We start from the raw sequence: 27755 nt of genomic DNA on the forward strand, positions 1-27755 counted from the left end.
AATTTTTTACAGCATCTAGTAGGGAACAATTGCAGCATATAACGGCTCTCTTCTGAACATCACCACCGTGCTATTTATACTTTAAAACCACATTTTCAGTGGTCAAACTTTTTTTTTCAATTTACTTTAGTTCATTAATTACTTTCTTCCCAAGACTCTAGAATACGACCCCAAGTTACTATAAAAGTGGTACTTTAACTGTACGTAATAAAAATCAATACATGACCGACCGTCGGCATGCAAATACATCAAAAGCTGTTTTTTATCTTCCATCGGAATCAATGATTTAGAATTGCCGCCACCAACTTTATGGGACAGCGGGAAAAAGGCGTATATTTCACATTATATTCGTAATTTATGGGACGATTTTACAATTGGCTTCGATCGCCGGAGTTTTGTAATGAATAAACGAAAAGTGCTTTGTCTTTTCACGTCTGCCGAACGTTTACGTTTCAAACTTTTTTCCATTCCCTTCTTGTTATGTATTTTAAAACTGTTCGATTTGTTTGTTGGTATGGTTCAGCTACCGTACCACGACCGACACATTAGCAATTAAAACAATACATAAGCAGCGTCGCTCGTCTGTTAAACATCTGAGATACAACTTACGACGTCATATTTGACAAGAGCCACGCTGCATAAGGATTGTTAATTGCTAACGTTTGGTGGTGGTAACCCCACAGGTCAGTTCGCACCTTCATATCAGTACCTAGGTGTAGTTGGAGTCCTTCACATTCCTAAGTCCACATAGCGATGCGGGCGAATGAATCTGTGATAGATCCTGCGATGCAGGTCCAAATATTCCGATCAAATGTCAGACGTGAGTGATATGCATCGCAGTTGAATAGGTATGCCATGTTCTGTTACATGGTATGCATGCACTATATATAATACATAATAATATATACGTAGGTTTTCTATTTCTATTATATTCTCTGTGGGGGAGTAGGAGTATGTGCTAAATCTAGATATGCAGGTTTCTTCACGATGTTTTCCTTCACCGTAAGAGCGATGGTATACATTGTTCTTAAGTTAAAAGAACTCATGTCAGTCATGAAGTCATGTACATGTCAGTGCCGGGATTCGAACCCGCATCTCTGGCGTGAGAAGCGGGCGCTTACCCGACTTAGCTACCACCGCTCGTACGTAGGTATAATGGTGCCTATGTAATACCTGAGACACAATTTGGAAAGACTTTCCAAGTTCTTCAAGAATTTGCTAATTCTCTTATCTATCGCAGAGACTAAGTTCTTGTAGGTGGGGGGAAAGTCTGAGGAATGCTGAGCGATATTAATACGTGTGAAAGCTTAATGAAGTTGATTAACGTATACTCATAATTTAAAAGGTCATATTTAAATACCATTTGTCTTTTTCCACCAACCCGCACTAGGCCAGCGTGGACTAGGCCTAAAACCCTTCCTTCATTGGAAGGAGACCCGTGCCACAGCAGTGGGGACGTGATGGGTCGTGATGAAATACCCTTTGGTGCAACATTTTTTTTAATGAAAATATGTACCTACATGCCGTAAGTTTCGTCTGTTATTTACCATCAAGCATGCAGGCGCATAGTTCCACGGCTGAAGTTGGTTGGAGTTACACAGTGCTATTATACAAGCATGCTAGCTACTCTCTACAAAACAGTGCTTCATGGCATTTTTATAATGGTTTATGAACCTGCATGGACGGTAGTATTCTATTATTGTACCTTGCTACAGGTACGAGGTACATGATTGTACACTTTTCTGAATATTTAAAACCACTGACTGCTATTATAGTGTATTTCTTATAATGATACATTGCAGTTCTCAGATTAAAGAAACCATAGCAGAATAATACATATTTAAGCACTTATTGCTAATACCCAGCATACATTTTGACTTATTCCGAACTCGGGCGTAGTACTTACACTAGAATCTATACAGTATGTTGCAAAGTTTCAAAGCCTAGCCAGTTTAAGCAAGTGCGCAATGAGCATGCTATTTCAACCTCAGTGCAGTGTATGTCCGGTCTAAGTCTTGTTTCGGTACTAGCAGTGGCTCGAAATATATGCCGAAAGTTGGTCTTTGACGCAGCTGTTTTCCCATCTAACTGGCATATTTTCGAAAGACTACAGCATAAATGTGTATCTTGGAAATAGGGCACATTGAAAACGAGACGAGCATGTGTTTGGAAGTTCGCACGTCCAACTTTTTGATTGGACGAAGTAATGTTGAATTTTGAACACGAATAAGGCTTCTTCTGTTTTAATGATAGTTCACCGGTAAAGTGAGAATACTTTACAGTGTTTTGTTCAGCATACGAGCTTACACGTGCGCCAATATATTACGCCTCGTGCGAGTTGAGTGTACACCAAAATGCGCCCCTGTACGCGCCTACAAGACAAAAGCTTTTAAGATATGCGTCCACCTTTCGGCCGATGAAGTGGACGCACTTGTGTGAATTTCTTTACAAAGAATACTGAATGCTATGCGTCCGTTGCGTACGATCCCGAAATGTGCCGAAACTAACTACTAGGTGCTAGTTAGCCTTAGTTATCGCCTTATATGTGGCTAGTTCTTTATAGTAAGACAGTAAGTACGTCTTTTGTTGAAACACCTATTTATCAACTAGAATTCAATCTTCACAACAGGGTATACGGGATTTGCTTTCCAAATATAGGTACTACTATTCGATTTCAAAACAAGTGTCTATTCTTCTGTTGAAATTGAATGTCCGTTTGTGGATTTCATAGACGACGCGACGTACGAGTACTTGTGTAGATCAACTGCTGATATACAATTTTAAAATTTAATAAAACATGTTATATATTATTATTTTCATAGAAAATTAATTTAAGTAAGCACAACGTTAGTCGATCAATCTTGATACTTACTACTTATTCCTAAGTACTTATTTTAAAAAAGTTACTAAATTCCAAATATTTTTCTGCATAATTAAGGGCCCGTACAGGGTGACGTGCCGCGCCAATTTTGGGTTTTCAATGCTCTTCACACAGCACACGCAGTGACACGCACACATGTAAGTTTGCACAGTGGGTCGATAAACTTTTACTCGCCAACTTTATTGACAATTATGTTCAAGTACACTTTGGGTGATTTTAGAGTAAGTAAGTATAATTCTTACTTACACTGGTAGGCACCAGGAAAGAGTAGAAATTAATAGGGGTGCCACTTTACTCTATACTCGGAACCCGATTAGCTTTCTCAAACAAATGTGGTATTTACTTGTAGAAAGGTAACTACAAGTATTAAAGTGTAGATAATAAGTTTCGGGCATTCTCCAGCCAACTGAACCCCGACATATTGAAGGTATTTAAATAACAACACCAAAATTATTGAAATAAAAAATGATCATGAACTACTGACGTAAAATGTCATAAAATAAAAACAACTAAAAAGTTACAAATAAAAAAATACAATTATAAACAAACGAAAAACCCGACTGTACGCTAAAAACATGAAAACAAGTCCCAATGTTAATGGAAAGTATCGCAGGCGGGGACCAACTTGACCGCCACTCAAGGCCGTTTTCTAAGTAACATTCAGCTAAATGGTGAACCCTCTGCTGGTCCCCGCCTACGATACTTTCCATTAACATTGGGACTTGTTTTCATATTTTTAGCGTGCAGTCGGGTTTTTTGTTTGTTTAGTACTATATACCGCTTTTTCAATACCTGTAAGTACATTTTTTGGTAGCAGCATAATATTTTTACTTAATGTTAGGGTTTCGAACGTCAAAAGAAAAAAAGCAACCGTTATAGGATCTCTTTGTTGTCCGTCTGTCACCGCCCTTTTTCTCAGAAACGGGTAAAGATATCAAGCTGATATTTCGCATAGATGGGGAGTAATATTAATAATAATTCATTTATTTCAGATAATTAAATCCATAAAAAAATCCATAAGAAATGAAAAGTAACCCAAAAAAAATATTATGGTACTCCCTGTCCCACACAAGTAAATTGGGGCTTATATTTTTTCCAGTTATTTTGATGTGTATCCTTTTTTTTCTTTGATGTTTTGTATAAGTATGTGTTTGTTTTCTTTAAATCTGTATTTTTTTTGTTGTTGCTGTCTATGTGTCGAATAAATGTATATTTATCTTCAAATCACGCCATCTATCGTTTGTTTTTTTTTGTGGCTACTGTCTATAGAAGAAATTCCGCCATTGACAATTTTACGTTACGAATTTATTTTTATTTATTTTATTTTTATTTTTACATTTTCGTGGAGAACCAACAGCATTTTGTTAATAAATAATTATTACTTATGAACACATAACAACTTGATGCCATTAACAGAATGAACTTAGTAAACCCAGTAAACCTAACACATCCAGAGGAAAAATAAAATCTCTTTCTCTCTCTCTGAAAAACATACTTAATAGCCCAAACTCGATGCTTTTAGCTATTAACATCTTTGAAATAAAATTGAGCCACCACCGTGTTACTGCCCTCATCAGATCCTCACGAGACCATACCTCAACCAGCACCAAGAGACTGTATTTTTGATCCCTAACCTAATGTTCGTGCGTATTGTCATCACTTAGATCCATTCGCTATATTCCTGCTCCTCATCAGACCTTTACGAGACTGTAATGTCACGAGAATATTGCACACTATCTAATTTAATTTAATGTATTGAATATACTGGAAGAATTATGCTTCCTCAATTTCAAATCAAATTATGTTGGTGTCATAAAAGTTGAAAAAGTGCAATGACAACCAATGTGCAGTGATTTTGTATCTGTACACGATAAGATCGCGAGCTGTCAGTGCTGCCTAAACCGACGTGACCCTTCTTTGGAGGCCAGCGGCCAACTGAGTCAAACGTCACTTGTGTTTATGATTTTATAACACAGAAAACCGCCATAGATATTTGTATGAAGATTTGAGGGAAAAAAATTGCTCAAGTTTGGGATTAATTTACACAAAATAAGTGTGTGTTTATTAAAAAACAAGGTATTTAGCGCCTAGTCCAAGCCTTTAACTTTATAATATGATAAAAATCATATGAAAATTCTTGATGATTACGACACAGTTGTTACAATACGGGAGTGGTTTTTCGTCATATTCTGAATTTAATTTACAGTTATCCATAAGCTTTTACTTAAATTCGAATGATTCAGCACCTAGCTAGACTCTTCGACTACCGGTGTGATTTTTTTCAAGGCTGTAGAGCATCATTTACTACATAATTCTATGACAATGCCAACCCTCGATTGCCTATTGCTGACCCTTAACTCATTTCGAACTGCATCGATCGACCACAGCCGGTTGCATTAAAAATGGAAAAGCTCCATTAAGTCGCACTATATCCGACAATAAACAAAGAACAAAAGCATTCAAAAGAACAACACAGACGACCCCGCAAACAGGGCTTTCTCTTTTTACCCCTAGATCCTTTTCTAATACGAGGAAAGCCATACAGGAGAGTAAACAAGCGCACTCTATAGATCGCTATTTACATGCCTCCTTTGGTAATGCACTTGTGGGACCCAATGCATAGCCATGATTTCCCCTGGGAAGGGGGCACGGACACCTGAAGGGGCTAGGCCTAAGTTATTCTGCCGTTACCGGCGACCTAATGACGACTACCAATACGGGCCAATATCAGATGGGAATAGGTTGTAAAAAAACGTTCACGTTAAACTTTCTTTATGCGAAATGTTTTGGGGAAAGAATTCGTAAGTATGTAAGTTCGTTGTTTTTGTTTTATTGTTCAGCAGAAACATGATTTCGGATCTTTCCTAGTTTTTGCTAGGGAAGTTTCAAGGTTAATTTATTTTAAAAACTCAAGCTTATAGTTTTTTTTACTAATTTTGTCGGTAGGAGTTATCACGGTGGTTGACGAACTTTTTTCACTCATAGGATTCAAATTAAATTATTTTAAGTATTTTGCAACCAATGTTACCTAAGTTACCTTTGTATTATATATGCCGCAGTCAGATTAAATAATCCTCGGTATTATATTACGGCCTGTTAAAAAACCTGATAAAAACATTAATAATTATGATCTGTTGCGTTTTGCTACGTTTTTCAGAGGTTCCTTTCCGCAAGCAATTTGGGGTCTAAGGCCCTATAATGCTTATCAGCCCTGATTCGGAAATTGTATGAAACTGAGAGAACGGCGCAGCTTTTGTGCCAATTTCGCTTTCTTTCTGTATAGGGCCTGAGTACAATCACAGGCAATGAAAAGGTTCCACTGAGAAAAGCACCAAATTACTCAGAAAGGGAAAAGGCTAGCTTAATGACGCCTTCTGCAACATTGAAGTACATTTAACAGAGCAACATGATATTACCAACTAAAAACGACAGTATTTTATTCAAATTTTACAATAAATTAATGAAAAAATTGGGTATGTTTGGTGTCGGTATTTTGTTAGTGGAACTTTTTCACTGCTCATGATTGTACGTGTCACTTGTCATTGATATTTAAAGATCAATTGATTGTATTGTAATACCCGGGACACGTGATTAGTTCTCGGTATTGCTTTGTTATTGTATCCCAGTCACAATGGCTTTGATGCCTCACAGGAAATGTAGTTACACACTTCCTGTGTACTGCCACGTATTAAAATGTACAACTAATACACGTGTAAGTAGCACTGTACACGTATGTGTCATGTACATATACATTAACAGGTAAACATTTTTTATCCTTTTTGATATAAAAAATAATATTAACAGCCAATTACTCTTGTTTTAATTTGATTCTTTGACAAGGTACAGAAACGTAATCGTTTATACCTACTGTATGTATGTCCAAAGATTAGTCTAAAAAATTCCACCGTTAAAAGTCATAGAATCAATCTGATATCACAGATTCATTATATCCAACCAGATATCATGGATGACAATGACGACCCAATTCCTGTGGTCTACTAATTAATCACTAATTGAATTTACCAACGCGTCAGAGTCACCATAATTAAAAACCTCACCATAATTACCCGTCAGAAAATATCGTCGGATGTCATTCTAATAGGGGGAATATCAACCAAATTGAATGTGAAGAGTTCTTAATTGAAAATTAAAACGTTAATTAAACTATACGTAATTGGTAGAAATGTAAGAGACTGCAAAATTATGGTTCGGTTCTCTTTTTTAATAAATAATAAAAAGCTGTTATTTATTTTGAATTGAAGTGTACGAGTGACACATTGAAGTTACAGTTAATCATAACGTTATATAATTATAGTTATTAAGATATTTATCCACACTTGTCTCAACAATTCATAAAAACAACTTTTAAGAACAAATACCAACAAAATGTTTTCGGAATGATATTTTATTTATAATAATGTTAAAGTCCTTCTTATTATTAAAAATATATTTTTAGTTGTTTAATGTTAAGAATAAAAACTTTCTAAGCTTTCTTCTTAAGTACATTATTATACCTCCCGATGTTCTCTGCATCGTAAAAGCTGCTATCAAACTGAAAATATCTCTTGATATACCCAGACGGTGTATATATGTTCACAGCTCGTCGCCGTCGTGCATTTTAATCAAATTTTAACTTTGTAAAACATGGGCAGAACTTAATAAAGTGAACTTTCTATGTAGTAAACCCGGCTCCTAACCAAACACGGCCCTTTCCGGGCGCTATGAGTAATTAATGAACGAAAATTCATTTTCCCAATGTTCATTACAAGAATCAATATGTGCCATTGGTTACTCTGTTCCGATAGTGGCTCAAATGTACGCTCGTTCAGAAATTACGCAGTTCACTTTTCAAGGAATAAAATCTTATTGATTACTTTTTTTTTTGGTGGTATTGATTTGGGACTGATCAATGCTCTTTTATTTGAGACGTTAACTCTTAACTCTACTTCTTTTTGACCAAGAGCGAATCCTTAATGTAGGAGGTGACAATAATAATGTTAATACGTTAAATATATAGTTTAATAAGTCTTGAGTAATATCAGTCTACAATTTAAGATAAAGCTAAGTTGGAACTAGTCGGTTTTCAAATACATTACACTAATACAAACTCGACTCGTATGAAAGTGATTCGATTACTGTCTACGTAGCGTAGTCACGTCAAAACTGCTAGATGGTAAACAAGCATGAACTATGCAACGCGAGTGTAACTTCAAGTCAAACAATCTTGACACTTGCATTTCCCGCAACGTACTTCTAAATGTTGCGAGTTGCGCCTAGCACCTAAGTTTGGTACTTTGGTATCTGTTTGAGGTGTTAGAATATTGTGTGTTGTATGATTATTGTTGTCATTGTGTGATTTTAATGAATGCTTTTTTATAAATATGTAGGTATTAATGTTATTTATCGCTACAATTTTAATTCGGTACCATCGTATCTAAAGGAAATACTGGGCCATATTCAACGTTGGGTATAATTAAATCGTGTATATCCCTTCAAGATTTACTGCTAGTATTCATCACTTATAGGCCAAAATGATTTCATTATTATTATTAAAGATGTTTATTTCTTATTTGTACTCACTTTTTCATCAATAAAAAAAATTCGCCCTTGTTTTGTGAACTTTTGGTTGTGCTTTCTATAAAAAAGACGCAAACCATAATATTTATCTTTTCTAGGATAACCTACTGTGTCGCCTATTAAAAGCGGTGTAATTATCTCGAACTGGTCTTGACAACCATTTTCGGATTCAAAATTAATGTATTGAATTTGACACTAATTACTTCGTAAATGATATTTCGTTTTGACTTCGCGATAAGGCCCCTGGGTCGTCCAGAATAGCGACGTATTTCCGATATATCATGAAAACCGCAATAGACAGATGATAATAGAATCTATGATTGTCGTGTGGTCGGACATCGTATCAGTGGAACTAACGGCTGATCATGATAGGCTCATTAATGATTCCGTAATAGGATTGTTGAAATGTTGAAATTAATATTTATGCGAAATGATGACAATAACCCACCGTGTTGTAAAAATACAGAAAGTATTTGATTTTTGCTGTGTTTTTTACGGCAGATTTTTCAATAGTTAGATAAATGTTATCTTTGGAATAAAATTGTTACTGTCTAATAAACATCAGATGTGACAGCATCATAATTATTACTCAGATAACTTTTATCTGACTATTGAAAAATCTGTCCTTAGTTAAATATACTATTTTATCAGTCAAATAATGACAATTATAAATATGTGAAGGTCCATCATCTTTAGCTCAACGGTGACTTTTTATCAGAATCACCTAGGAGTCCTAGGACCTAGGTAATCCATACAGCTATAGATACTGTTCTGGTTTATTTTTACCACACCAAAAAGCGATCTGAGACTGATAGATTACATTATATCAGACCCGGAAACCCATTGGTGAATGATATATTAAATTAAATACTCACTGCCCGGTGTCCAGTGTCCACCTTTCATTTCAGTCACAAAATTGTCATTCCTATCCAATATTTTTATTTAGGTACTTGTTAAAAATAAAACAGTGATTCGGTGCTTCCAGAAAATTACGACTTAAATATGATAAGTTAAATCACACTCACGGGCAATGAAAAAGTTCCAGTGAGAAAAGCACCAAATAAGTCCTAAACGGAAAAAGCCCAGAAAATAGTTTGTCTCTTGCTCTGACAGTATAATGTCAGACAAGTGATCATAGTTTTTTTTTATTATTATTAACTTTGTTGTGCTAGCCACCCTGAATGACGCCTTCCGCAATATTTAAGAACATTTAACGGCGCATCAGATTATTACCAACTAAAAACGAAACTATTTGAATCAATAATGGGTCGTTTGGTTTTTTTGCACGTGATTGTATCATTATATTTTTTTGGTATAATTAGAACTCAGTTACAACTTATTATTTGGTAATTACAAAGTTTGAAAATTAATCAACTTTTACCAGTATGTTATTTGAGTTTAACTTTCTTCATATGGCACAACAATTCACCGTTTTAGTGGGTAGGAATTCTTAAAGTAAGGTATGCGACCGTAAATATTTTAGGTATTTTCATCAACATCAGAGGTCGTTGTAAAGTTGAGAACTCTTTTCTAATTATAAAATTATCGGGAATTTTAACTTCGGCAAAGCTTGGAACCTTTTAATTTTGGGGCGGGATCGCGTAGCCACCGCACGTTGGGGTAAAGGTCAGGTCAAGTTCAATACCAAATTTTCTGAATGAACAAACAGATTCACAATCCAATTCTCGAAATAACTCATGCTTGACTGGTATTAGATAGCGTTATTGCAGCTGAGTGGGCACGAGTGATGCAATGTTCAAAATTTGAATGCAGTGAAACCGTGTTGCGAAATCTGTGCGGATTTAAGTCGCGTTACGCTTAGTGAATCAATATGCCGTGTATAACAGAAGAGTTATTCTTGTATCATAAACACAGTTTAATACTTAAAGCTTTGTTGTTTATTTAACATTATTGAAATTATAAGAAACTTAAAAAAAAAGCATTTTATTAAATACGTTCCCTTGCGAACATAATACCCTCAAAAACGTCACGTATGTTTGAGGTCCAAATAGAAAATGTCAGTTTTGCGACTTTGAATTGAATATCTTTAAAACACGAGAATAAGCCCTCAGTACATAATCAAACTGCTCTAGCGATCGTTGAGATAACAAGCAATCGTTATGTTATAGAAATCCTTGGCTATGTACCTATTTCTCTTATCACTGGTTTGCAGCATGTTGACCAATTGTATAGGTAGTTAAGTACTAACTATAGGTGGTATTTGGTATGTTAGTTTCCGCTTGGTTGCTAATTTTTTTCCTTAAAAGTAGGTTACAAAAATATATCCAGTTACTTATACTAATTTGAATATGTATTCACGTGATACATTATAATTCCAAAGTACGAAATCCAAACATAAAGTATATTATTATGAAATAGTAATTTAAGCCTAATAATAAAGAATGTTACAAACTAAACTACCTACCTATATTTTAATATAAAAATAAATGATAAACTTTCAAATACCTATATATAAAAATAATATTATTTAGTACAGTTTGTACATGGTGGAAGTTATGTAGCTTATATTCCATTATTTTTAAAAATACTTAACGTAGTTTACCTTACAGCCGTCGATCAAAACCTACCACACTTATAGTATAGTAGTAACTAAATCCGACGAACTAAATCCTACCGATTGAATAAAGATCAAATTTCGGTTGCCCCTAAACTAGCAGAAACATAAAGAGGGGAGTCCCCGTAACAAGGCAACACTTTATAACGGTCCAGCTTAAGCGGTGTTGCGTTTCAGGACTAATCCAGATTAACTAAACACCTATAACTAGCCCTCATTAAGTTCAGGCTAACGCGGGGTAAGGAGTAAATGGCCGGGGTGGAAAGGGGAGGAGAGGGGGCAATGCGATAGTGCATAGTCCATGTAAACTCCCCACTGGGAAAAGACTAAAAGTATTTTTTTTTCAAACTGAAGTTTTTTTTTAAAGAAACGTTGAATTTTTTTTAGTTTTAAAAAATAGAGGTTTTTATGTTGCTGGATTTAATGTGATAATTTAAAAAAACTTTTGTAGATACCTACTTACTGCAGGCTACACAAAATGAGTACGACTCAAATGAAATACAAATTAAGTATGACACGCTTGACTGATTTGTCATATACCTAATACATACTTTAATATTTTTCATCACTCATGCTCTGAAAATAAACGTGTTTTATCTGAAAAGAGACATGACACTGGCTCTTTATTACTTATGTAACATGCGATGAATGATGATGAATTATATAAGTAAAAACCTTCTTAAACCTGATGATATTTACTTTGTAATAAGAGTGAGGTAATCATTTTGTGGTTGACTTTGATATACGCATGATATTAGAAGAAAAAAATATTGATTGAACTATATTTTTTTCATTCAAGCTTTTTATCTACTTACCTCGTACTTCTAATGAAAAGCTGTGTTTACCTCGGGTGAACCCCTTGGTTAACAATATTTATTGAAACACTTATTATATACAAAATATACTTACACTCACGGGCAATGAAAAAGTTCCACTGAGAAAAACACAAATTACTTCTAAACGGAAAAGGCAAGCTTAATGACGTCTTCTGCAACAATGAAGTATATTTCACAGAGCATCAGGATATTACCAACTAAAAACTATTATATTTTGTTCAAATTATAAATTAAATGTTGATCGTTTGGTATCGGCATTTTGTGAGTGGAACTTTTTCATTGCCCGTGAGTGTATAAGTAGGTATAATAAAACAATGTATTTACTATTAAATGTTAAACCAAGGCTGAGATGGTTCCATATTCGTCTGGAACAACTAAGTTGGTTAGCGCGGTATTTACCCAGCTTCACCGGGTCTCTGAATTGCTTGCCAATGCAATTTGTGAACGAACTTGCTTAAAATTGAACAGCGTTTTGACCCAGTGTAAATAGCTGTGTTTATTTGTCGAAACTATGAAAAGGTAAGAAAATATAGCAGGTAATTTGTACAAAAATACTTAGATAAATGTGATTTTTTTGAAAATAATTGATATGCACTTGCGGGCTATGAAAAAGTTCCCCCTGTCCATGCCATTGCCGTTCCATACCATACGTCACTGGAACTTTTTCATTGCCCGTAAGTGTACTTTGCAAAAAAAATAAAAACCTCGGAAGTAAAACGCATTATGGTCGCATTCAGACAAACATACAGATACAACATAATAATGTAAAGTAGCAAATATAAACAATTACTTAGGTAGGTACTTTAACTATGTTTTGACTATGTCTGAAGACTGACGTGGAAACTATTGTTAGGCAGCCAGTTTCTATAAACCCAGACGGTCATTGAACACAGTTTCGACCAAAGTTGGACGTGTTATTAGTGTTCTTAACTATTAGTTTACTTATTGATGTACAAATGTACATATTTAGTAAATCTCGTGCATGTTATGCACTGATTTGTAGAAGCAATTTGCACGTATACATCAACTCAAGCTTTATCAAAATAACAATAAGTATATTAATATAGAGAGGACACTGACTCTTAATTTTCCCATTAAAATGTAATAAAAGTAACAAAATTACTATATACTTACCTAATTACGTCACTTCTAGCCTTTATGATGTAGATATTGCTAGGTATCCTTCTGTGCAACGTTAACAAAAGAAGAGATTCTATAGACGTTATCCAGAACATGATAGGATCTTACCAGTACAAAGTAGAGTGTAAATCCGAAAGTGATCTATAAATTACTCCTCTCTGCTGATTTCTGAACGTAAAAATGAGACAAAATAACGAACAACCTAGCAACTTCTTGCCAGCTTTATTTATAAGACCATTAGTAAATTGTTAACGGCAAAATCGGTGACCGTTTCTGAACAACATTTTCATTTTACTGTATACAATCTCTATCTCTATCTTATGTATTAGAGTAGGTACACAGTCTGTCCAGATACTGTGTCCATTTGATGATTGAACCACTACGAGACGTCGTGGCTTCATATTTCGAAGAGGCCACTATGCCTTTGATTCAGTAGTATAGACCGTATTTATCACATAGAATTGTACAGAACGTTAGGCGCACTTCGTAAATTGCACTGCTAAAACAATCTGTCTAACGTTGAATAGGACTTGAATTAGAATTTGAACCGGAATGATACTTATATAATAATACAATCATGTTTCAAATTATACGTCTAACCATTCAGAGATTCTCAGTCGTATTCGTGTTGTAACATGGTTATTTCAGATGAGTAAACATCAACAATGTGATTATGTTAACGAATTTAATTGACGTAACCTAATAGTCCAACGGATCGGGCGTCATTTACGGCGCGTAAATTGTCCGTATTAAATTGTTACGAAGAGACAAGGTACGTAATTAATTTGTATCAGGAAATTGAATAAACCTCTCTTAATATTGTTGAAACGATGTGTCCGCTTTCCATCCCATTCGTATAATGCATTATCAATTTACACCAAAATGTTATTTTCAATTGTAAAAAAACCTACAGTCTTAAAGGTCTGCAAGGGGGAATCGAGGGTTGGCATTGTCATAGAATTATGTAGTAAACGATGCTCTACAACCTTGAAAAAAATCACACAGGTAGCCGAAGAGTCTAGCTAGGTGCTGAATGATTCGAATTCAAGTAAATGATTATGGATAACTGTAAATAAAATTCAGAATATGACGAAAAACCAGAAAATCACACTCCCGTATTGTAACAACTTTGTCGTAATTATTAAGAATTTTCATATGATTTTTATCATATTATAAAGTTAAAGGCTTTGACTAGGCGCTAAATACCTTGTTTTTTAATAAACACACACTTATTTTGTGTAAATTAATCCCAAACTTGAGCAATTTTTTTCCCTCAAATCTTCATACAAATATCTATGGCGGCTTTCTGTGTTATAAAATCATAAACACAAGTGACGTTTGACTCAGTTGGCCGCTGGCCTCCAAAGTAGGGTCACGTCGGTTTAGGCAGCACTGACAGCTCGCGATCTTATCGTGTACAGATACAAAATCACTGCACATTGGTTGTCATTGCACTTTTTCAACTTTTATGACACCAACATAATTTGATTTGAAATTGAGGAAGCATAATTCTCCCAGTATATTCAATACATTAAATTAAATTAGATAGTGTGCAATATTCTCGTGACATTACAGTCTCGTAAAGGTCTGATGAGGAGCAGGAATATAGCGAATGGATCTAAGTGATGACAATACGCACGAACATTAGGTTAGGGATCAAAAATACAGTCTCTTGGTGCTGGTTGAGGTATGGTCTCGTGAGGATCTGATGAGGGCAGTAACACGGTGGTGGCTCAATTTTATTTCAAAGATGTTAATAGCTAAAAGCATCGAGTTTAGGCTATTAAGTATGTTTTTCAGAGAGAGAGAAAGAGATTTTATTTTTTTCTCTGGATGTGTTAGGTTTACTGGGTTTACTAAGCTCATTCTGTTAATGGCATCAAGTTGTTATGTGTTCATAAGTAATAATTATTTATTAACAAAATGCTCTTGGTTCTCCACGAAAATGTAAAAATAAAAATAAAATAAATAAAAATAAATTCGTAACGTAAAATTGTCAATGACGGAATTTCTTCTATAGACAGTAGCCACAAAAAAAACAAACTATAGATGGCGTGATTTGAAGATAAAGATACATTTATTCGACACATAGACAGCAACAACAAAAAAAATACAGATTTAAAGAAAAGAAACACATACTTATACAAAACAACAAAGAAAAAAAGGATACACATCAAAATAACTGGAAAAAATATAAGCCCCAATTTACTTGTGTGGGACAGGGAGTACCATAAAATTTTTTTTGGGGTACTCCCCATCTATGCGAAATATCAGCTTGATATGTTTACCCGTTTCTGAGAAAAAGGGCGGTGACAGACAGTCAGTCAGACAGACGGACAACAAAGAGATCCTATAACGGTTGCTTTTTTTCTTTTGACGTTCGAAACCCTAAAATTAAGTAAAAATATTATGCTGCTACCAAAAAATGTACTTAAAGGTATTGAAAAAGCGGTATACAGGGTTATTGGTAAGTAGACCTGATCCTTTCAAGAGGTGATAGAGTCATTTCCAGTCGATTATACCCTATAATGCATTATCCGAAACTTAACCATTTCTAAGATATTTAATATTTAAAGATTTTTTGAATTTTTGCCAAAATTTCATGTTTAAAACCGAAAATAAATAAACTAGCCATATTTCAATACTTTTTTTGTTTGTTTTGAATTAGTAACATCTTAATAAACTTATTAAAATAATCAAATGTGCATTATTTGACTTAAATTAGACACAATACCTCAAAATAGATAAACATTTTTTAAAAATATTCAAAACCTAAAAAGAAATAAGTTAAATTAAAAAAGAATTTCATACAACAATTTTTTGTGCACTTCAGCTTAAAAACATTGTCAACTTATAAGCTTTCAAATGAGATATTTCAATATCAAATCGATTTAGGTATCACCAAGATATGTCCAAAACAATCAGAAAAGGTGGACAAAATTCAACAGAAAAACTAACAAAATTAGCGCAATTTAAAGGTAAAAAGTGTGATGGTTTTCAGTCCTGTTCACTTTAGTATGGAAACCCCTGTTGAGTTTTCTTGACAAGTCCCAATGTTAATGGAAAGTATCGTAGGCGGGGACCAGCAGAGGGTTCACCATTTAGCTGAATGTTACTTAGAAAACGGCCTTGAGTGGCGGTCAAGTTGTTCCCCGCCTGCGATACTTTCCATTAACATTGGGACTTGTTTTCATGTTTTTAGCGTACAGTCGGGTTTTTCGTTTGTTTATAATTGTATTTTTTTATTTGTAACTTTTTAGTTGCTTTTATTTTATGAAATTTTACGTCAGTAGTTCATGATCATTTTTTAGTTCAATAATTTTGGTGTTGTTATTTAAATACCTTCAATATGCATATTTTTGTAATGTGAAAATCATGCCCTTTCATTTGATACCTTACACGGCAAAGTTGAATTATTATTTTTTCGATCATCACGTTATGTCCTCTAGAGGGCGCTATGTACATTTTAATGGAACGTCACATAGCCTATAACCATCGCGCCATCAATACGCTTCTAACAATACCTCATACATCAAAATAGAAACTTTGTTGGACATGACTGTGTCTTTTTACCATGGAAAACGAATATTTTTTTTCGCGAATTTGCAAATCTCGTAGAACAAAAGTTGTCCAGAATGACTCCTTGAGTCATCCCCTTTTGGCTTAGTATAGCCCTTTTGCGACACTATGTATTTACTTTGCTTTGTCGTCGGGGTTCAGTTGGCTGGAGGATGCCCGAAACTTATTATCTACACTTTAATACTTGTAGTTACCTTTCTACAAGTACCTAAATACCACATTTGTTTGAGAAAGCTAATCGGGTTCCGAGTATAGAGTAAAATGGCACCCCTATTAATTTCTACTCTTTCCTGGTGCCTACCAGTGTAAGTAAGAATTATACTTACTTACCCTAAAATCACCCAAAATGTACTTGGACATAATTGTCAATAAAGTTGGCGAGTAAAAGTTTATCGACCCACTGTGCAAACTTACATGTGTGCGTGTCACTGCGTGTGCTGTGTGAAGAGCATTGAAAACCCAAAATTGGCGCGGCACGTCACCCTGTACGGGCCCTTAACCATCGTCAAAGAAAGTGCTAAGAACTCACGGCTAGATTGTGGATTAGAACCTATTTATAATTATAAAAAATAACATAAATTTATACTTCTTAGCTTCATACTATAAAATATACAACAAACTGCTCTTACAGACTCCAATAACTAATAAGATGAAGCACCTTTTCAAAACACAATGTGAGCACAGAAATAGCCGGATGTAAGCGTAACTTCCCAGATCCCAAAAGGTGAATAAAAAAGGGGTGGTATGTGCAGACTCATTTTTCAATTGGTGTTCGTACAACCGTCAATACGGTAATCTGAACATAGTACGCCCGCGCTCCTGTGCAATTCAAAACGGAGCGAAAAATTGCATCCCCCTGTATAAGGGGGCGGCCATTAGTGTCTCGGATATATATTGTATCATAATATGTAAAGGGTGAACTAATTGATTGGCGTGTAAAATACTCATTTTATACCACACGTAGCAGTCATATTATAATCAACGCCATTAAGAAACTATTTATGGAAAGCACTATAACATGATCTTTAGTAGTTAGTATATTGGTTAGTAAAAATGAGGTTAAAATACGAAAAAAAAATTGTTGTCATATTTAAATAAAAACCTACGCGGTTTTGTTATACTTATCAATAAATTAAGTTTATATTTGAAGAAAACTTAACAACAGACTACACGATCCGTCTTCACGAGTATTGCCACATAGGTATTTAACAGGACAAATTAACGTTTAATTCATACGGGTTCAGTTGGTGAAGTTTGTCTTATTTTCATATAAAACATTTTCGGGTCACAAAGTCTTTCGCAAATGATCACGTTTCCTGGCCCCATCCCGTGACTCACGAGGCGTGAAGCGCACGTGACATTACAACTCTTATAGGTGTTAAAATAAAGGTTACATTTAAATGAAGGGAAGCTCGTGTGTATTTAAGCGAGTAGGCAGTATTGCAGGTGCGACAGGAATATGACTTCAGGCTCGGATTAAAGTATAAATTCGCAATTTTTTGTTCAGGACAGTTTGGCTTCGAGTCTTTCCGAAGGCTTCAATTTGAATCCCGACATTTGTCGTCCTAATTACCTAGTACGGGAGGTTTGTAAGTACCTAAGAAATTGAATTTATCTTTAAGAATTGTCGAATATTAAATACCTAAAACTCGAACTTGAAAATATGCGTTACAATAAGTACAGAATACCTAATACAAAATGAAGTCATCATATATAAATTTGACAAATCCTTAAAACAACATTGTAAAAAAACATTGCCCTACAGTAAGTAAGTAAAACTAAACCGAAAAAATATGGTACGAAAATGCACATCATAGCAATAAAATATCAGCAAACTACAATATCGCTTAAGTATCGTTACCAGCGTCACCCCCACCTAAAAGCTGAATTTATCACCCCCCACTTCCCCCCACACTCATTATGAGGCTACGGAACCGGGTTCCCGCAATTACTTAGGTACCTACTGTTACTCTACAAATAATGTTTCGACTCGATACTGCGCATTATTACCGGCCGAGATTAGAAGATCTTTTCTGATAAAACTCGCCACTTTATGGACGTATTCGTATACCTACAGACACTCGAGAGTAATGAAAAAGTTCCACCTGCCATTGCCTTTACATACACTCACGGGCAATGATAAGGTATTACCAACTAAAAATGGTGATAGTATGTTAAAATTTTAAATTAAATCTTTGTAAAAATTGGGGTCGTTTGGTGTCGGAATTTTGTGGGTGGAACTATTTCATTGCCCGTGAGTTTACTTTAAACATCATGCTCTTAAACTCACGAGCAATACAAAATTCCACCCACAAAAGGCAAACACAATGGCCTCTATATTTTAAAACATGTTATTAAAATTTTTCACAATACCTATTTAGCTTTTTAGTTGGAAACATTCTGATGCGCCGTTAAATGTACATCAATATTGCAGGCGGCGTCATTACTTAAGCCAAGCCTTTAGGAGTAATGTAGTAGCTATGTTACTGGAACTTTTTCAGTGCCAGCGAATGTACATTTTTTTATTCTTATTTTGAAATGTACGACTAATTTCAAACTTAGCTGTACCTTATGTTTGTTAAACTTTGCTTACTTGCTGAAAGTGACGTTTTTAATTAGGTACTTATTTAATTTTTAACTTTATACTTACGCTCCAAGCGTTGAATTTTATGTAAGTAATATGAACTTTTAACTAACTATTTTAATTAGTTCGTTCAAGTTAGAAACATGTGTGTTGAGAGTTGAATAAGTAGAAACTTATTTTCGCTGTTTTCATCGTCAATTAGTATATTTTTCATTGTTTCCCGCGTCGTGGTTATGATATACCTAGTGTTTTTTTCATTTGTAGTAATGGTAGGACCGCACCTGTTTCCATGAAGCTGTCGGCTTCTTCATATTCTAGTTTCCCGACGATGCAACCTGACCCTTTAAATATAAATATGATCCTTCATTCTGAACAACTTTTGACATTATAACAAAAGTTGTTCAGAATGAAAAACTCTGTAACATACTTTCGCATATGTACCTACGAAAGCATATGTACCTGTATGATTGTGATGACTTCTTCTTAGTATGTGAGTGACAAATACTAGAGCTGAAATAGGATTCGTCACCATGCTCATTCAGGGAGGATCAGCCAGTCCAATCAGTTGTCACTTTACTATACTATACAAATACATATTATAAAGTACACTTGCCCTATACGAGAACTTTAGTTTGGAGATCTATAAGAAGTTTATGTCTTTAGCGGTGTATGTCTTCAGATATATTTTTTAGTTTGTCCAGTACATTATGTGGTTTATTGTATAGAAAGCATAGATATGACATACATACATACACAAATATGCTCACGATTGTAATCCCCAAAGGGGTAGTCAGAGATGACACGCAAGCGAGTCACCCGCTTTTCGCTGTAAATTTGTACTCACGTGATAGGTCGCGACCCGTATCGCCATTTTTGAATGAGTACAATGCACTGAAGTTGTCGGGTAAGTGGGCAACCCGACTGTCAGATGTTTTCAGGCTGCCCGAAAGCCTCTGACTAGGCTTAACGACTGCTGCCGAAGCAGCAACCAGGACCCACGGCTTAACGTGCCGTCCGAAGCACGGAAGCGTCCAGAAAAGAACCACTTGAAATCGGTCACCCATCCAATGGCTGACCGTGCCAGTTGTTGCTTAACCTATGTGATCGGTTACGATTACTGAAGCTAGCTCGACTACGGACGCTTTAGTTATTAACACCCTGTATGTTATATAATCCCGTACATAAACGCACTTAGCACGATCTCCCTTCATAACATTGCACTATACCTACTTAAACATACTCATAGTTCAAGAGTATAACGACGTTCGACGTTTAATAAATTTCACTCAATGATGTGCCATAAATTTTATTTCATGAGCGGAATGGAGCCATAAAAGTTAATAACTAACCTATATGTGTACACCTATTAACATATCTAGGTTATATTACCCTTCGCCGTAAGGTCGAGGTCAATATATTGAAAAGTCTTTGAAGTTAGGGGAAAAATCCGCTTCTATGTATGAGTTAAACAAATGTTGGGCATGTTGATTTGTTGAATCAAGGGCCTAGGTACTGCAGTGGGGGTGATCTTTTTTATTAAAATTGTTGCTAATTGTATTTGCTATTGCTCTTAACATAGGTACATAGGTTCTCTCTACACTCATCATTTGATACTATTTGTTAAGTGTTTTGAGTTAAAATCGTTTGAAAAAAGTGAAATTATTTACGTTAGGATTAGGAGTTGAGCCCCCTGTTCAGTATCTAGAAATTGATAGGTAGCTATCATTATTAGAAAGCCGTTTAATTTAAACATCCAAAAACCAAAATAGTTCTCCGATAATTGTCAAAGAAACAATACCAATTTGTTTCTTTGTCCCTTAAACGATAATTGTTTGTTAAAGTAGAATTTATTATTCAATTCCCAGCTGAGTTTTCATTCTGGACCGATTTTCCAATAATTACGTACCAGACAGTGTTTACGCTGCGGGTAGTTCGTATTTAATCTGAGGCTCAGTGGCCATCTATTAATCCATTTAGAATTAGCTACGGGTGCAGTTGTTAGTTATTCCAATCTTTTAACTGGAATAAACGGGTTATAATTAATTGGATCGACAGCTAATTTCTATTCGATTATGCCGGTGAATTCGCGCACAGGTATGTGAGGTTGTAGCCGTTTTAATTACTTATAAACAATATTAATTATGGAAATCAGTGTACAATACATACTATGAAATGAAATATTCTACGTACATAAAACTAAAATGTCATAATAATATTATTTATTAGATCAGTGATGCTGATGGATAAGTAGCATTAGCATCACATGACAACTGAAGTGGCTGAAAATCGGCGCGTAGTACGAGTATCTTCTGCCGCCACCGCCGCTGCATTCTTCCATAATATATTCTTGTTTCTTACCTCTTTATGTTTAAATATTAAGATTTCTCATGTGATTATTATAAGGTATTTTATATTTAAGAAAATTTATTCGCTGTGTACTGCTCCACTGAATACGGAATTTCAATAGACAAAAAACCTTTGACGGCAAAGCGAAGCTCGGAAAATCTAGTAATAAATAAAAAAACTTTCATATCACATCGCCCGGAACGAAACGAAGCACTGAATCATATTGCAATCAGTTCCGTTCACAATGCGCCATTGAAGCCGGTTCAAATCAAACATCTTTAAAAAACGCCTTCATAAAACGAAGGAACTCGTTTAAAAACTCGCGTACACAAAGAGATATTGTGGAAATAAAATGCACGCGAGCTCATTCGGAGCGGCTCGTCTCGCGTGCCTCGCGAACCCCATTCTGTGAGCATAAAGGAGCGCCACCTGCCGGAAGAACGACTACGGAACCTAACAGGATTCTCAATACGAGAAATTTCATATAAACGCTCCCAACATAGCACATAAACATCATTTCCATCCGTCTCCGTCGCTCGAGGATAATCGTATTTCGAATATTTTTTTTTACTTTTTAGACGCGTCTAGATTTGCACGTTCACGTAGGCAGACCTATAATTTTCCAACTCACTTGATATCGATACGCAATGATCGGGTTTGAGGGGTTATTTATTTCATAACAGATTTCAGGCCAATTATCTGAGGATATTATATGTAATATGTATGACATACTTCGTCCGTAATTGGGTATCATTTGCGCGTCAATCAAAAATACGATCTATCTAACGACTGTTACGAGCTACAGCTACTTCAGCTATTATAAAAAATAAAAATATAACATATATACCTACATCCATGATGAACGTAATACCCACCCACGTGAAAAGGTATTAACACACGTCCTTTGCTATTATTCAGCCGTCTAATTTATCATCGTTTCGTATAAAAAGCAGCCACATTTTCACCCGTAAAGACTTTAGCACTCCCTGTTGCTTTGCCGCCATCATTAAATCTTATATTTTGTTTTGTGTTTCTACACGCGAGTATGGGACCCAGGTGCTTTAAGAGCCCGCATCCATTTCTCAAAGTAGATGTGCGCTGGCAACCCAAAGGAGGCGGGGGTGAGATAGGGTGGACATTTTATAATGGTGTAGCTTGCCACCGCTGCGGACATATGCCCTGCTTTCAAGGATTACATGGGTAGGTAACACCGGAGACATTTTGTTAATATTTCCCGCTGGGTTCATGCGGGAAACTTTAGTGATAAACGGTATAAAAATGTTGAACTGTTTCCTGGCAGGGCGAACTATTTGTCAGTGTGGCGCGACTACGTGCCCCAACATATTCATCGCAGTTTGTCACGTGTCGCGTCCTCATACATACAATGTGCGGCTTGTTTAGTGTGTTTAGGCGGGCGTTTTTAAACTATCTTTTTAGTTACTATATTTCAATTCTATTAAAAACTTCGACCGAATGGCGTAGTGGTTAGTGACCCTGACTACTGAGCCGATGGTCCCGGGTTCGATTCCCGGCTGGGGCAGATATTTGTTTAAACACAGATATTTGTTCTCGGGTCTTGGATGTGCCCGTAAAATGGCAATAGGCCCGCCCCCTATTACATTGGGACTAAACATAACACTGGCGAAAAGTGGGTGCAGCAATGCACCTCTGCCTACCCCGCAAGGGAGTACATTAGTACAAGGCGTGAGTGTGTGTGTGTGTGTGTGTATTAAAAACTCATAGTTTGTATAACTCATGTTAAAGAAGCTCAAGAAAATTTACGTGTTTTCAGAAAAAAATTAAGAGTGTTCAGAACTTGCCAACTTGTTGATCCGAATTTTATATCTTCTTCTTCTTAGAATACAAGTGACATACAATATAGCGCGGCTAGGATTTATCGTGGTGAAAGGATAGGGTCAGTCCATTGACACCCGAGTCAGCGTTATTTCTAAGGTCACTTATTGATAGACTCTATCTGTGCTACCACAAAAAACTTTAAACACTGTTTAACAAGTGTTTAAAACGAAATTTGACAAATTTTGTAGGCGTTTGACAGCGCTAAACAACTGTTAAATACTGTCTAAGTTTTTGTGGTAAGGCCCTATAATTTTTAGGAGGATAGCCGGATGCATTGCTGTCAATGATTTTTACTAACAAAAAAACTATGTTTATGCTCAAGACGGCTTCAATTATGAAATTGGTACGTCTACCGTTGGTATCAAATACCAAATTGGTAGAATCGGCTTAAATGTAGGTTATCTGATTAAGCGCTCTTGTGTCTGCTAAAAAGTACCATTTTGTATTTGTTGAGCAGAACAAATGACAATAATGTTTCAAACGTTTTATGTTCTGTAGAATATACATGTAGACAGTCAAATGTACACAGTTATTTACGTTCTTTCTTTATATATATACGTTAAACAAATATACTCTAGGTACAAAGTTTACTTTATACTTTGTTTTGTTTACTCGCAGCGTGCTGGTAATGAGAATTTATTACTAAAAATACGGGTACATGCTGAAATATACTGCGAAATTTAAATCATAGCTTTTACCTCGAACTCATCCAATTGGTTATTTCATAAAATTACACAATGGTAGCGATTCTGAAAACCTTTCAATTTATTATTGTTAATAAATTCATACGGTCAATAGAAATCATACTTTGATTATAGAGGATGTCTCTACTACTTCCCTCTCATGTGGCATCGCCGGACACACTGTGCAGTTACTGTTCGGTAATAAAATGATAGTAAAGATCCCCCATAACATTCCACATAAATATAAAACTAAAATGAAACATAGCAACCATTACCATACGCCCTAAACGCAGTTTAATCAAATACTGACAGATTCGTACTAGACACGGGATCAATATGATCCCCTTACGCCCGCCGGACACAATAACGGCTCTCCCCTCCCCTCCCCAATGAAGGTAATGTTTTTTATAAAGCCTGCATCCCTCCTGCCCCGTGGCGTGTAAACTTAGTACATTAGACTCACCTCCGAAACCTGTGCAGTTTGTACCTACCGGCGGCGTTGTATTTGCGCCCCCGCCACCCCACCCGGTAATGTTGGGTGGAAAACTGAATGAAATTGTTTGAATATTTTTTGGTCTGTCTATTTTTGATGCAAAGCTTCGTATTCCGCGCCCCGGGGCGCTGGCAGACAGCCGTCGCAAATATTTAATTACAAGCATCGGTATTAGTACACGTATTTATTTTGACGTTGTTTTTCATAGGGGTGGTAGATTCCGGGTATTGTTTGTGTTTGCAGTGTTGCGTCGTGCTCGCTTTGTTGTGGCAACGCGGAGCGCTGATCGCTGCGGTTCAAGTGATCAATGCTTGCTTTATATTTGTTATTGGCAACATTTTCCTAGTTCTGATTTTGAAACAAAACATTTGCAAAAAATACCACTCAGTGCTCCTCCGTAATTTACTAGGTAATAAGTACTTAATCCAGCGGATAGTTATCGTTGGGCAATTATATATTTTAATAAATTATAAGCAGTGAATCTAAAATCTAAAACAAATAATTACCGAAAAATCACTTAGCTTTTCACACAGCCGTATCTGTAAGCGTTTTAATTTGGGCAGTAAAGTAATACAGAGCAGAGGTGGACCGGGCATTCCCTCCCTAATGCCCCGTTTATCATTCCGCGAGCGGTGTCCTAATACCCGTAATGAGCAAAATCCGAACATACCTGTGGCGGTTGCCAACCATTAATATATGTGGAGCCTCTAACCCTCCTTGAGGGGCGGCTGCCCGGCAACGATCGTACGAACGGGGCCTAATTTTAACGATGTTTTGACAACCTTTGTGCGGCGCGCAGATAAGCTTACCAATGTGTATGTTATTCGATATTTATGGAAGCGGACTGAAAGGTGCCGGTGCGCTTTACATGCGTCTGATGTGATGTTTTGAACAATGCTAGTTGCTGACAAGGCCTAGTGGCAGGATAGTCGGTTAGTCGGTTAGTGGGTACATGCGCCGTACCTAATAATGCGAATTCACGAGGATATTATATTTATGTGGCTTGAATTTATAGGTTCACAACATGAAATAGGTATATTACCTACCAGAATCGAACCTGATACCTCCATCACATCCGAGTGGAGACATCACTGAGAGGCAGTAGTGTTTGTTTACCAAATATGTATCTTGTTACGTATTCCACATCGACCGGCTTCCTTCCGTAATTACCTACGTGTAACAAACCAATTACAATTAGTTGTTGTATAATATACAGTGTGTTGTGTAAATCACGATTATAGCCGAACAGTCGCGGAGGAATGCCGAAGGTAATCAAGGATGTGTACACAATAGACAACATACTGTAGCTATGTGCTGATGCGTTAATATTGGATGCGGATGATTGGTGTACAAATAAACAAACACTTTTAAAATGATAATTTATTCTGTTAATTCCCAATATTTGTCGTATTTTATACTTAGTAATGTAGATTTATTTTAGAAAAAAAAAATATTAGGTACTCTTCATTTCTACTATAAGGAGTGAGTGTATTTTAGTGAGACAAAAAGTTACATTATTAAGAATAAGTAAGTTACTTTGTTTGATACACAACCATTATTATTAAGTACTGTATTATCTTTCTTTGGGATGCCTCGGATAGCATAATAAAGATAAAATAAACAAACAAAAAACGACACCTCATTTCGAAAAGCTTACCTTTATTCTAAGCAAAAAACAAAGTGAAGAATAATGTAAAAACGATAAAAGCTCTTAAGAGAAAAGAGAAAACAGTCGCTTTTAAGCTTGTCTCCTCCAAACAATAATAACTCTTATTTGTATTATGGCTTAGGAGTACGTAGAAATATATATTATTTGTTATGTATTGTATAACACTTGTATCCTGTTGCTAAGAAAAATAAATCCTCTTATGTATGAAATCGAACAATAACGCCAGAGATCCTCGACTCTCTGCTTAGATACGAGAAATAAATCTTGTTTCGCAAAATAAGATTTCAACTTGATGAGATTGAAATTATAATTATTTTACAAATTGCCTACTTACGTGAGTACTTAAGTAAATAGAGGCTCAAAATGTTGAGTATTTCGACGTCTTAACTTCATGTTTTTATAATATTTATGCTCTTGATAGTCGGTTGCTTGGTTGAATCATAGAGTAACTTATTTGAACCGGGGTTTGAATATTACATAAATGTGTAACCGAGTGGCAAAGCGCCCCCTATGCGGCGTCGGTTATTTGCACCACCACATAGTTCATAGTATTGGGTAAATTATTGTACTATAATCTTAGGAGAGAACAGCAATTAGGGCCAGCCAGTGTTATTTACAGCTACGTAGAAACACTAACGTTTTCTTCCAGCTTAATGGAATCTAATTATTCTGTCCCCGGTATTTATTTGAAATTAGTGGCGTGTGCCGGTTTTCACATTGCATCTGGTAATAGGTACAGAGTTGGAATTTTTTGTGAAAAAATCCTTGGATCGTAGATAGATATAACGCCTTGATAACAATGGCGTAACTTTTGAAAACATATTTTGTTGCTGTTTAAATTCTATACATCTATATAATTAATATCTATATAATCTAGTGTGTGGTGTTATAGTGTATTAATGTTTCACAAATACATCGATTTATGCATTTCTTCTTACCCCATACACCAAAATATATAGTGATTGGTACTATAAGTAACCGTCACTACCCACACTGCAATCCGGCCCTGTAATTACCTTTCTCTCATCATCCTGACGAACGCCTTTACATCCCTCCCTAGCCTGCTCTCCTAGTCACAGACTAATATACTAATCCTAGTATAGTAGTATTATAATCTATGGTATAGCTAAGCTTTCTACAGAATACCGTCACCCGACCTAGGTTCTTTTTCAAGAGACAAACTAACTAATACTACCCATACTGCATCCGGCCCTGTACGTCTAGAACCGATTAGCAATTTACGTAAAGTAAACGAAAAAAATATATACGTTTTGTTCTGTCATCTGCATACATTATCCGTCAAAAGTTTCATGATAGTTTCCACTAGAGGCGTATACAAAACGTTAACTCTCAAAACGTTACCACAAAAACTTAAACAATATTTAACATATGTTTAGCGCTATCAAACGACTATTAAATCTTCAAAAACATACATACATACATACATATGTAACTATATAGGTGCATAAACTTTTATACTTACAGTCTTCTCCCAACTATCAAACCTGTACTAGGCTTACTCTAAAACCCTTCTC

At 35.7% G+C, this 27755-nt stretch overlaps 1 protein-coding gene across 4 annotated transcripts in view; it reads left to right on the plus strand.

Moving 5' to 3' along the window:
* The window catches only part of LOC105381632 (epithelial discoidin domain-containing receptor 1), a 170149-nt gene that overhangs the window by 128957 nt on the left and 13437 nt on the right, over nt 1-27755 (plus strand). The window lies entirely within an intron of this gene.

The sequence above is a fragment of the Plutella xylostella genome, chromosome Z, assembly GCF_932276165.1.
Source record: "Plutella xylostella chromosome Z, ilPluXylo3.1, whole genome shotgun sequence".
Taxonomy (NCBI): domain Eukaryota; kingdom Metazoa; phylum Arthropoda; class Insecta; order Lepidoptera; family Plutellidae; genus Plutella; species Plutella xylostella.